General features: G+C 38.2%; 1 pseudogene; it reads left to right on the top strand.

The window, feature by feature from the left end:
• Positions 1 to 2203: 2203 nt before the first annotated feature.
• Positions 2204 to 4255, top strand: LOC114091485 (rac GTPase-activating protein 1 pseudogene; annotated as a pseudogene).
• The last annotated feature ends 5774 nt before the right edge of the window (positions 4256 to 10029 follow it).

Consider the following 10029-nt stretch of genomic DNA (forward strand, 5'->3'; position numbering starts at 1 on the left):
GAAGGGACAGATTGGCCCCTAACACAACATCCCACTCTCACTAACAGCTAGACAAAAAAAAAAATCAACAAAAATACTCTAAAGTTAAGCTATACTTTAGATCAAATAGACTTAGTATATGTCTACAGAATATTTCATATCATGTTGGAATTAGATTAGAAATGGACAAGAAAAACTACAGAAACTGCACAAACACATGGAAATTTAAAAAATATACTTTTTTGGTACTGGGGATTGAACCCAGGGGTGTTCAACCACTGAGCCACATCCCCAGCCTTTTTTATATTTTATTTAGAGACAAGGTCTCACTGAGATGTTTAGGATCTAAGTTCCTGAGGCTGATTTTGAATTTGTAGTCCTCCTGCCTCAGCCTCCCAAGCCAATGGGATTACAGGTATGCATCACCATGCCCAGCCTGAACAATACACTTTTGAATGATGACTGGGATATCAAAGAAATCAAGGAGAATTTTTTTAATTTTTTTAAAATTCTTAGACTCAAATGAGAATAGAAACACAACATAGCAGAATCTGTGGGATATAACAAAAGCAGTTCTAAAAGAGGATTTTATAGCTATGAGTGCCTAGATTTAAAAAAATCAAAAAGATCTCAAATAAATAACCTAATGAAGCATCACAAGGTCTTCAAAAAACAAGAACTGAGCCCAAAACCAATAAATCAAAATATAAGTAGAGAATAAAATGATAATACAAAGTTGTCAATTAAATGAAGCATTGATTCTTTGAAAAGATAAGCAAGATTGACAAACCCTTAATCATACTCACCAAAATAGAGAGAAGACCCAAATTAGAGATTTAAAAAAAGGGGGGGATATGAGCAACAGGCACTGAAATCCATAGGATCATTAGGAACTATTTTGAAGACTTATATTCCAATAAACTGGAAAACTGAGATGAAGTGAATAAATTTCTAGATACATATGACCTACCAAAATTGAACAAAGAAAGTATAGAAATACTAAACAGACCAATATTAAGCAATGAGATTAAAAAAATACTAAAAAGTCTCCCAATAAGGAAAAGCCCAAGCCCAGACAGATCCACGGCTGAATTAGACAAATCTTTAAAGAAGAGCTCCTCAAATTATCCAATGAAATGGAAATTAAATATTTCCAAATTCATGCTTTGAAGCCAGTATTACCCTGACACCAAAAGCATATAAGGACACATCAGGAAATAAAAACTATAGACCAATATCCTTAATGAACATAGATGCAAAAATCCTTGGTAAAGTATTAGCCATCCTCATTCAAAAACACATTAAGAATATTGTATATCATATCTAGTTGGTTTCATTCTAGGGATGCATGGCGTATTCAATATATGTAAATCAATAATCATAATTCATCACATAAATAAAATTAAAGACAAACTCACATGATTACCTCAATAGATACAGAAAAAAAAAACCTTCAGCAAAATTCATCATCCATTAATGTTAAAAACACTGAAGATCCAATCAGGGTGGTACACACCTGTAATCCTAGAGGCTCATGAGGCTGAGGCAGGAGGATCCTGAGCTCAAAGCCAGCCTCAGCAACTTAGCAAGGCCCTAAGCAACTTAGCAAAACCTTGTCTCAAAATAAAATGTAAAAAGGGGCTGGGGATATGGCTCAGTGCATAAAACCTCCTGGGTTCAATTCTCACTACCAAAAAGAAAAAAACACTGAAGAAACAAGAGATAGAAGGAAACTACCTCAACATCATAAAGGCTATCTATGGCAAACCCAAAGCCAATATCATACTAAATGGGGAGAAAATTAGAGAATTTCCTAAAAAAATTGGAACAAGACAAATATGTCCACTCTCACCACTCCTATTCAATATAGTACTTAAAATTTTAGACAGAACAATTAGGCAAGAGAAGGAAATAGAAGTAATAAAAACAGGAAAAGAAGACATCAAATTATCTATTTGCAGGTGATCTGATCCTATACATACATAAAAGACTCAAAAAAAAAAAAAAAAAAACTCCTCCAGAGAGGGAAGTGGAACGCCGGTGGGGCCGGGCTGACCTAGAGAGGTGTGTTTTGGGGACTGAAACTAGGTGCGTCTGGCTTTGGATTGTGGTAGGAGGGGGAGCGTCCGATCCATTTGAGACAATGTCTTGCTAAATTCTTGAGGCTGGACTCCAACTTGCAGCCCTCCTGCCTTGGCCTCTGGAGTCATTGGGGTGGCAGAAAGATGGATACCACAATGCTGAATTTGCGGAATCTGTTTGAGCAGCTTGTGCGCCGGGTGGAGATTCTCCGTGAAGGAAATGAACTTCAATTCATCCAGTTGGCAAAAGGACTTTGAGGATTTCCGGAAGAAATGGCAGAGAACAGACCATAAGCTGGGGAAATACAAGGATCTTTTGATGAAAGCAGAGACTGAGTGTAGTGCTCTGGATGTTCAGCTAAAGCGTGCACGAAATCAAGTGGATGTAGTGATTAAACAGAGACAGCGAGCTGAGGCTGACTGTGAAAAACTGGAACGACAGATTCAGCTGATTCGAGAGATGCTCATGTGTGACACATCTGGCAGCATTCAACTAAGCGAGGAGCAAAAACCAGCTTTGGCTTTTCTCAACAGAGGCCAACCATCCAGTGGCAATGCTGGGAACAAAAGGCTGTCAACCATTGATGAATCTGGTTCCATTTAATCAGATATCAGCTTTGATAAGACTGATGAATCACTGGATTGGGATTCTTCTTTGGTGAAGAATTTCAAATTGAAGAAGAGAGAAAAGAGGCGCTCCAATAGCCGACAGTTTGTTGATGGACCCCCCTGGTCCTATAAAGAAAACTCGTTGCATTGGCTCCACAGTAGACCAGGGAAATGAATCCATAGTTGCAAAGACTACAGTAACTGATCCAATGATGGTGGGCCCATTGAAGCTGTGTCCACTATTGAAACTGTGCCACATTTGACAAGGAGCCGAAGGAAAACAGGTACTTTACAACCTTGGAACAGTGACTCCACCCTGAGCAGTAGGCCTCTGGAGCCAAGAACGGAGAATGAGAGTTCAGGCACACCACAGAGTAACGGAGGGATGTGCCTGCATGACTTTTGTCTCTGAGACAGTTATTAAACCTGAATCCTGTGTTCCGTGTGGGAAACGGATAAAATGTGGCAAGCTGTCTCTGAAGTGTCGAGATTGTCGTGTGGTTTCTCATCCAGAATGTCCCCTTCCCTGCATTCCTACTCTGATAGGAACACCTGTCAAGATTAGAGAGGGAATGCTGGCTGATTTTGTGTCCCAAACTTCTCCAATGATTCCCCCTATTGTTGTCCACTGTGTAAATGAAATTGAGCTGAGAGGGCTAACTGAGACCGGCTTGCATAGGGTCTCAGGCTGTGATCGGACAGTAAAAGAGCTGAAAGAGAAATTCCTCAGAGTGAAAACCGTACCCCTTCTCAGCAAAGTGGATGATATCCATGCCATCTGTAGCCTTCTAAAAGACTTCCTTCGAAACCTCAAAGAACCCCTTCTAACTTTTAGGCTAAACAAAGCCTTTATGGAAGCAGCAGAAATCACAGATGAAGATAACAGCATAGCTGCCATGTACCAGGCTGTTGGTGAACTACCCCAGGCCAACAGGGACACATTAGCCTTCCTCATGATTCACTTGCAGAGAGTCCAAACACTAAAATGGATGTTGCCAATCTGGCTAAAGTCTTTGGTCCTACAATTGTTGCTCATGCTGTGCCCAATCCAGACCCAGTGACAATGTTACAGGACATCAAGCGTCAACCCAAGGTGGTAGAACGCCTGCTTTCACTGCCCCTGGAATACTGGAGTCAGTTCATGATGGTGGAGCAAGAGAACATTGATCCCCTGCATGTTATTGAAAACTCAAATGCCTTTTCAATACCACAGACACCAGATATTAAAGTGAGCTTACTGGGGCCCGTGACTACTCCTGAGCACCAGCTTCTCAAGACTCCTTCATCTAGCTCCCTATCCCAAAGAGTCCGCTCTACGACCTCACCAAGGACACTTCCAGATTTGGGAGCAAAAGCAAGTCTGCCACCAACCTAGGACGACAAGGCAACTTTTTTGCTTCTCCAATGCTCAAGTGAAGTCACGTCTGCCTGTTACTTCCCAGCATTTACCAACTGCAGGAAAGGGCACACCTGTACTCTCTGCTCTGCAGCCTCCTGTACTACTTTTAGCATTCTCCAGGCTTTTAATCAAGTTTAATTGTGCATGAGGGTTTTATTAAAACTATATATATATATATATATATAAACTCATCCAGAAGACTTCTAGAGCCGATAAACAAATTCAGCAAAGTAGCAGGATACAAAATCAACATACAAAAATCTATAGCTTTTCCATACACCAATAATGAACCTAATGTAAAAGAAATCAGGAAAACAATTCTATTCACAATAGCCTCAAAAAAAAAAAAAATACCTGGGAACAGTATATTACAGTAATACAACCACTTCAATGTTCACAGCAGCTCAATTTACAATAGCTAAACTGCGGAACCAACCTAGATGTCCTTCAATAGATAAATGGATAAAGAAACTAGGGTACATATACACAGTCGAATATTGATCAGCATTGGGAAAAAAAATTATGGCATTTGCAGGTAAATGGATGGAGCTGGAAAATATCGTGCTAAGCGAAGTAAGCCAATCCCAAAAAACCAAAGACCAAATGTTCTCTCTGATAAGTGGATGCTGATCCATAATGGAGGAGGCACGGAAAAAAATGAAGGAACTTTGATTGGGTTAAGGGAGGGAGAGGAAGGGAGGGGGAACAAGGGGGCAGGAAAGATGGTGGAATGGGATGGACATCATTACCCTAGGTACATGTATGACTGCACATATGGGGCAACTCTACATCATGTACAACCAGAGAAATGAAAAGTTGTGCTCTATTTGTGCACAATGAATCAAAATGCATTCTGCTATCATGTATAACTAATGAGAACAAATAAAAATTAAATAAAAAATAATATTTGGGGGTAAATTTAACCAAGAAAATTAAAGACCTCTACAATAAAAATCATGGAGCATTAAGAAAGAATTTAAAGAAGACACTAGAAGATGGAAGGACAAGTCATATTCTTAGATCAGTAGAATTTATAGTGTTAAAATGGCTATATTTCCAAAAGTGATCTGCAGTTGCAATGCAGTCACATAAAAATACCAATGACATTCTTCACAGAACAAGAAAAAACAGCCCTAAAATTCATATGGAAGAGCTCAGTGCTTGAGCACTTGCCTCGAATGCATGAGGCACTGGGTTTGATCCTCAGCACCACATAAACAAATAAATAAATAAAATGAAGATATTGTGTCCATCTACAACTGAAAAAAATATATTTTTAAAAAATTTATATGGAAGAATAAAAGACCCAAAATAGCCAAAGCAATTCTGATCAATAAGAATAAGCTTAGAGACATCACAATACCGAATCTCAAACCATACTACAAAGCTGTAGTAAAAAAAAAAAAACAGCATGGTATTGGCATAAAAACAGTCATGAAGACAAATGGAATAGACCATGTAGTCTTCTGATTCTTGACAAAGGTGCCAAATACACTCACTGGAGAAAAGACAGTCTTTTTAACAATTGGTGCTAAGAGATAGGGATCCACACGTAAAGGAATGAAACTAGATCCCTATCTTTACCCTAAACAAAAATCAAATCTAAGTGGACCAAAGACCTAGATATAACACCAGAAACTTAGAAAAAACATAGGGGAAACACTCCAACATATGGGCACAGAGAATGACTTTCTGAATAGGACTTCTACAGCTCAGGAAATAATAGCAGGAATCAATAAATGGGATGGCGTCAAATTAAAAATCTTCCACATAGAAAAGGAAACAATTAACAGGGTGAAGAAAGCCTATGACATGGGAGAAAAATCTTTGCAGCTACTCTTCCAACAGATGATTGATATCCAGACTATAAAAAGATCTCCAAAAACTCAATCCCAAACAAATAATTCATTCAATAAATAAGCAAATGAACTGAACAGATGTTTCTCAAAAGAAATACAAATGACTGACAATTATAAATGAAAAACTGCTCAACATCTTTAGCCATGAAAATACAAATCAAAACTACATTGAAATCCCATCACCTATCAGAATGGCAATCATCAGAAATAAAAATAATAAATGCTTGGCAAGGATTTCGGGAAAAAGAAACTCTTATACACTGTTGGTGGAAATGTGAACTGCTATTAGCCCCTGTGAAAATCAGTAAGGAGTTTCCTCAAACTAAAATAAGAATAATAATAATAATAACAATAATACCATGTTATTCAGTTATACCACTCCTAAGCATTTATCCAAAAGAATCAAAGTCAGCATACTTTAGAGATACATGAATAACCATGTTTATCATAGCACAATCAACAATCATAGCCAACTTATGGAACCAGCTTATGTGTCCAACAACAGAAGAATGGATAAAGAAAATGTGGTATATATATACAAAATGGAGTTTTATTTCATTCATAAAGAAGAACAAAACTGTATCATTTGAAGAAATATTGATGGAACTAGAGATCATGGTAAACAAAATAAGTCAGACTTACACAAGTATTGTATGTTTTCTCTCATATGTGGAAGTTATGGGGTGGCGGTGGGGGGTGGGGGAGGCATCTTGAAAGTAGAAGGGAGACCATTAGGGTAGAGTAAGGTGATTAGAAAAGGAGGAAGGGGATAATAAGGGGAGGTCTGGGGAGTGAATTTGATCAAGTTATGTAATAGGCATGTACAAATATGCCACAATGAAACCCAATAATCTGTATCATTAATATCCACCAATAAAAAGTCTCAGCTATTTATTGTCTATAAAAAACCCACTTTCCATCCACACAGATTAAAAATAATCTGGTGACCAATTGTGCTCCTTGATATGTACCCAAATAAGTTTAAAACTTATGTCTACATAAAAACCTGTGAATAGATCTTTTTTTTTTTTTTTTTTTTTTGGTACTGTGGATTGAACCCAGGGATGCTTTACCACTGAGCCACATCCACATCCCCAGCCCTTTTTATTTTTTGAGACAGGGTCTCGCTAAGTTCCTTAGTGCCTCGCTAAGTTGCTGAGGCTGGCTTTGAACTCGTGATCCTCCTGCCTCAGCCTCCAAAACTGCTGCTATTATAGGCATGCATCACCACACCCGTTGTATATAGATATTTTATGCAGCTTTATTTATAATTGAAAAGTTAGAAATAATGAAGATATTCTTCAGTAGGTGAATAAATAAACCGTGGTACAAACAGACAATGGAATATTACGTGCTCAAAAGAAATGAACTATCAAGTTATGACAAGACGTGAAGGAATGTGAAATGCATATTACACAGTGAAAGAAGCCAATCTAAAGGACTTAGTCCACTTTCTGCTGCTATTAAAAAAAAATCCTGAGGCTTATTTATGTCACAGCTGTGAAGGTTGAAATCCTGAGATTGGGAGGCCCCATCTATTCAGTCTCTGGTGAAGGCCTCGTGACAGATGACATCACAATGGCAGGCACATGTGTAGAACAGATTATGTGGGGAAGCATAACCCCAGTGGGACTCTGAAGCTAGTCTTGCTCTTTTTTTTTTTTTTTTTTTAACAACTTACTCCTGTGGAGAGGGATCCTGAGAGATTTCAGTAAACCCTTTGAGGGTGGCATTTCTTAAACTAGGTTCCACCCCTTAATGGGCCTATCACCCGCCAACACCATCACTCTGAGAAGTCAAGCTTCCAGCACGTGGATTTTGGGGGAGCACACTCAAACTATATCCAAATAATAACAGCTAAATATCATGATTCCAACTATATGACATTCCATAAAAGGTGAAACTGTGGTTGTTAGGAGAAGGGTGAGTAGGCAAAGAAGAGACGATGTTAGGGCAGGAATAATAATACTTCTTATGATAATAAGATGATAGATGCGTATTATAAAAACACATAGGAAGTACAACACCAAGAATGAACCTAATGTAAAGTATGCATTTGGAGAGATTATTGTGCACTATTTTAGCTTCATCAATTGTAACAAATGCATCACTTGGTAGGAGATATTAATAATGATGGAGGCTATATATGTATGGGATATAATGTGAGAAATCTCCATATTTCCCTCTCAACTTTACTGTCATTCCAAAATTACTTTAAAAAAGAAATGATAATATGAAAACAAAATTCAGCAAATGGGTAAAAAAAAAAATCTTGAACTCCAATCATTCTTTCCCTATCCTGAATCCAACGTGAATCTAAAACCACATGATGACTCACGTAACTCTAGCCAATTCCCTCAAGTACTGGTTAATTCACATCAAGTGATTTTTATTTCATGATTTTCCTTAGAAAAGTACATTCTTACATAACTTGGAGCAGGGATGGTGGGGTCAGCGTTCATGAAAAAATGACATCCTATGCCTCGAGCTAGAAATGTCCTTACGGGTATAGGACATGCTTGTATTTCATCAAGACGTGCTCCTAACGTTGCAAGATAAAAACTGCCATCTTACTTATGTCCACCAGAGTAGACGTCTTTCAGACAGGAAACCAACACTGAGTAGGGACTCCCAAGGTGGCTTGCAGGGGAGACTTGAATTTTGACTGTGCAGAGTCAGTGTCAAAGAAGAGGTTTCTTAGTGGTAGATTTTGGATGACACCTACCAGATGAAGGGGACTTGAGAATCTGTTTCCCTGTTTCTGACCTCTGTTTCTGGTGGTTTAGTTAGAAAGATGAGATCAAAGAACTGTCAGGAAGGTTGCTCATGATTTTTAGAGAGAAATTTTGTCCAAAAAAAAAATTGAAACTGACCCACCAAGATGAACTGAATTGAAGATAGAAATATGGGACTTAGTCAGTACTTGCACCTCTGGGTCCAGAAGCCCACTGTACCCATTTCTTAAAAGGGACGGTTGAACCAATGGTTCCTTATTGCCTTAACTATTTTGAGCTTCACTTCTGTCACTTCCATCCAAAAGAATCTTGACTAGCAAATAGCATAGAAGATTTTTCTACACTTGAAGTAGATATGTAAAGAAGGGATTTTGAACCCCAAGAGTCCAATAGGGTCCTGTTTGGTTTCAGGTTCCAGAAAACTTGATAAATAATGGATCAGTCTAACAAGGAATGTGTCTTAGAAGACACTCTGTCTATGCCAGGCTTGGTCCAAGGTAATAGGTTTAAGGCCTACACCATCAAGAATCTAGCGTCTTTCCATGTTTCTGCCATTCTCGGTAAGGCTTCTACATCTCCAGCCTCATGTACACATTCTAGGAGAAGAGAAGGAGGAAGCAAAAATACAACACCCACAGGTTCCCACTTACTTTCCATTTGTCCTAAACTCAGTCACAGGGCCTCGCTAGCAAGAGTGGAGTCTGAAAAAATGATGAGCTTTCAGATCTCCAGACTTCATAATGGGGAGTGCGTGTTGGAATGGTTGAAATCCCAACAAAAAATGTGGTGGTGGCAATGAGTATGTGAGGCAGCCAGAAAGGAAGGAAAAACCCAAGGGATAGAAACTGTCCGCCAGCTCTCCTCTTCGCTGGAAGATGCTCCTTCCCCAGCCAACTGTGAATTCCTGGAAGAGGGTGTGAATTAAAGGCAGCTCTTGTGGTTAAAGGAAGGGATGGTTGCAATTTTATTTGTGTGATTTTCATTTTTTTAAGACAGGGGAAAAGACAAAACTCAGAAGCCACAAATGATTGATATAGAGATTTGATAAATTTAAAATATGTACATATATATATACATACACACATATATAAAGTAATAGTAGTATATATGTTCTATATATCATGAATTATAACACATACAGGTTAAGCCAGTCTAAAGACTAGTGATAAATTGTGAAAAAATATGCTACACATGACAAATAGTTTTCTTTATTTGCAAAGAGATCCCAAAATCAGTAAGAAAAATATCAACTCAGAAAAAAAAATTTGATGTAAAGGATACAAATGGGCAGTTTACAGAAAAAGAAACCAAAATATCCCCCCTCCAAAAAAAAAAATCTAATTAGACAAATCATCTTACTCATACTC

This window comes from Marmota flaviventris, chromosome 8 (assembly GCF_047511675.1).
Source record: "Marmota flaviventris isolate mMarFla1 chromosome 8, mMarFla1.hap1, whole genome shotgun sequence".
In the NCBI taxonomy this organism is placed as follows: domain Eukaryota; kingdom Metazoa; phylum Chordata; class Mammalia; order Rodentia; family Sciuridae; genus Marmota; species Marmota flaviventris.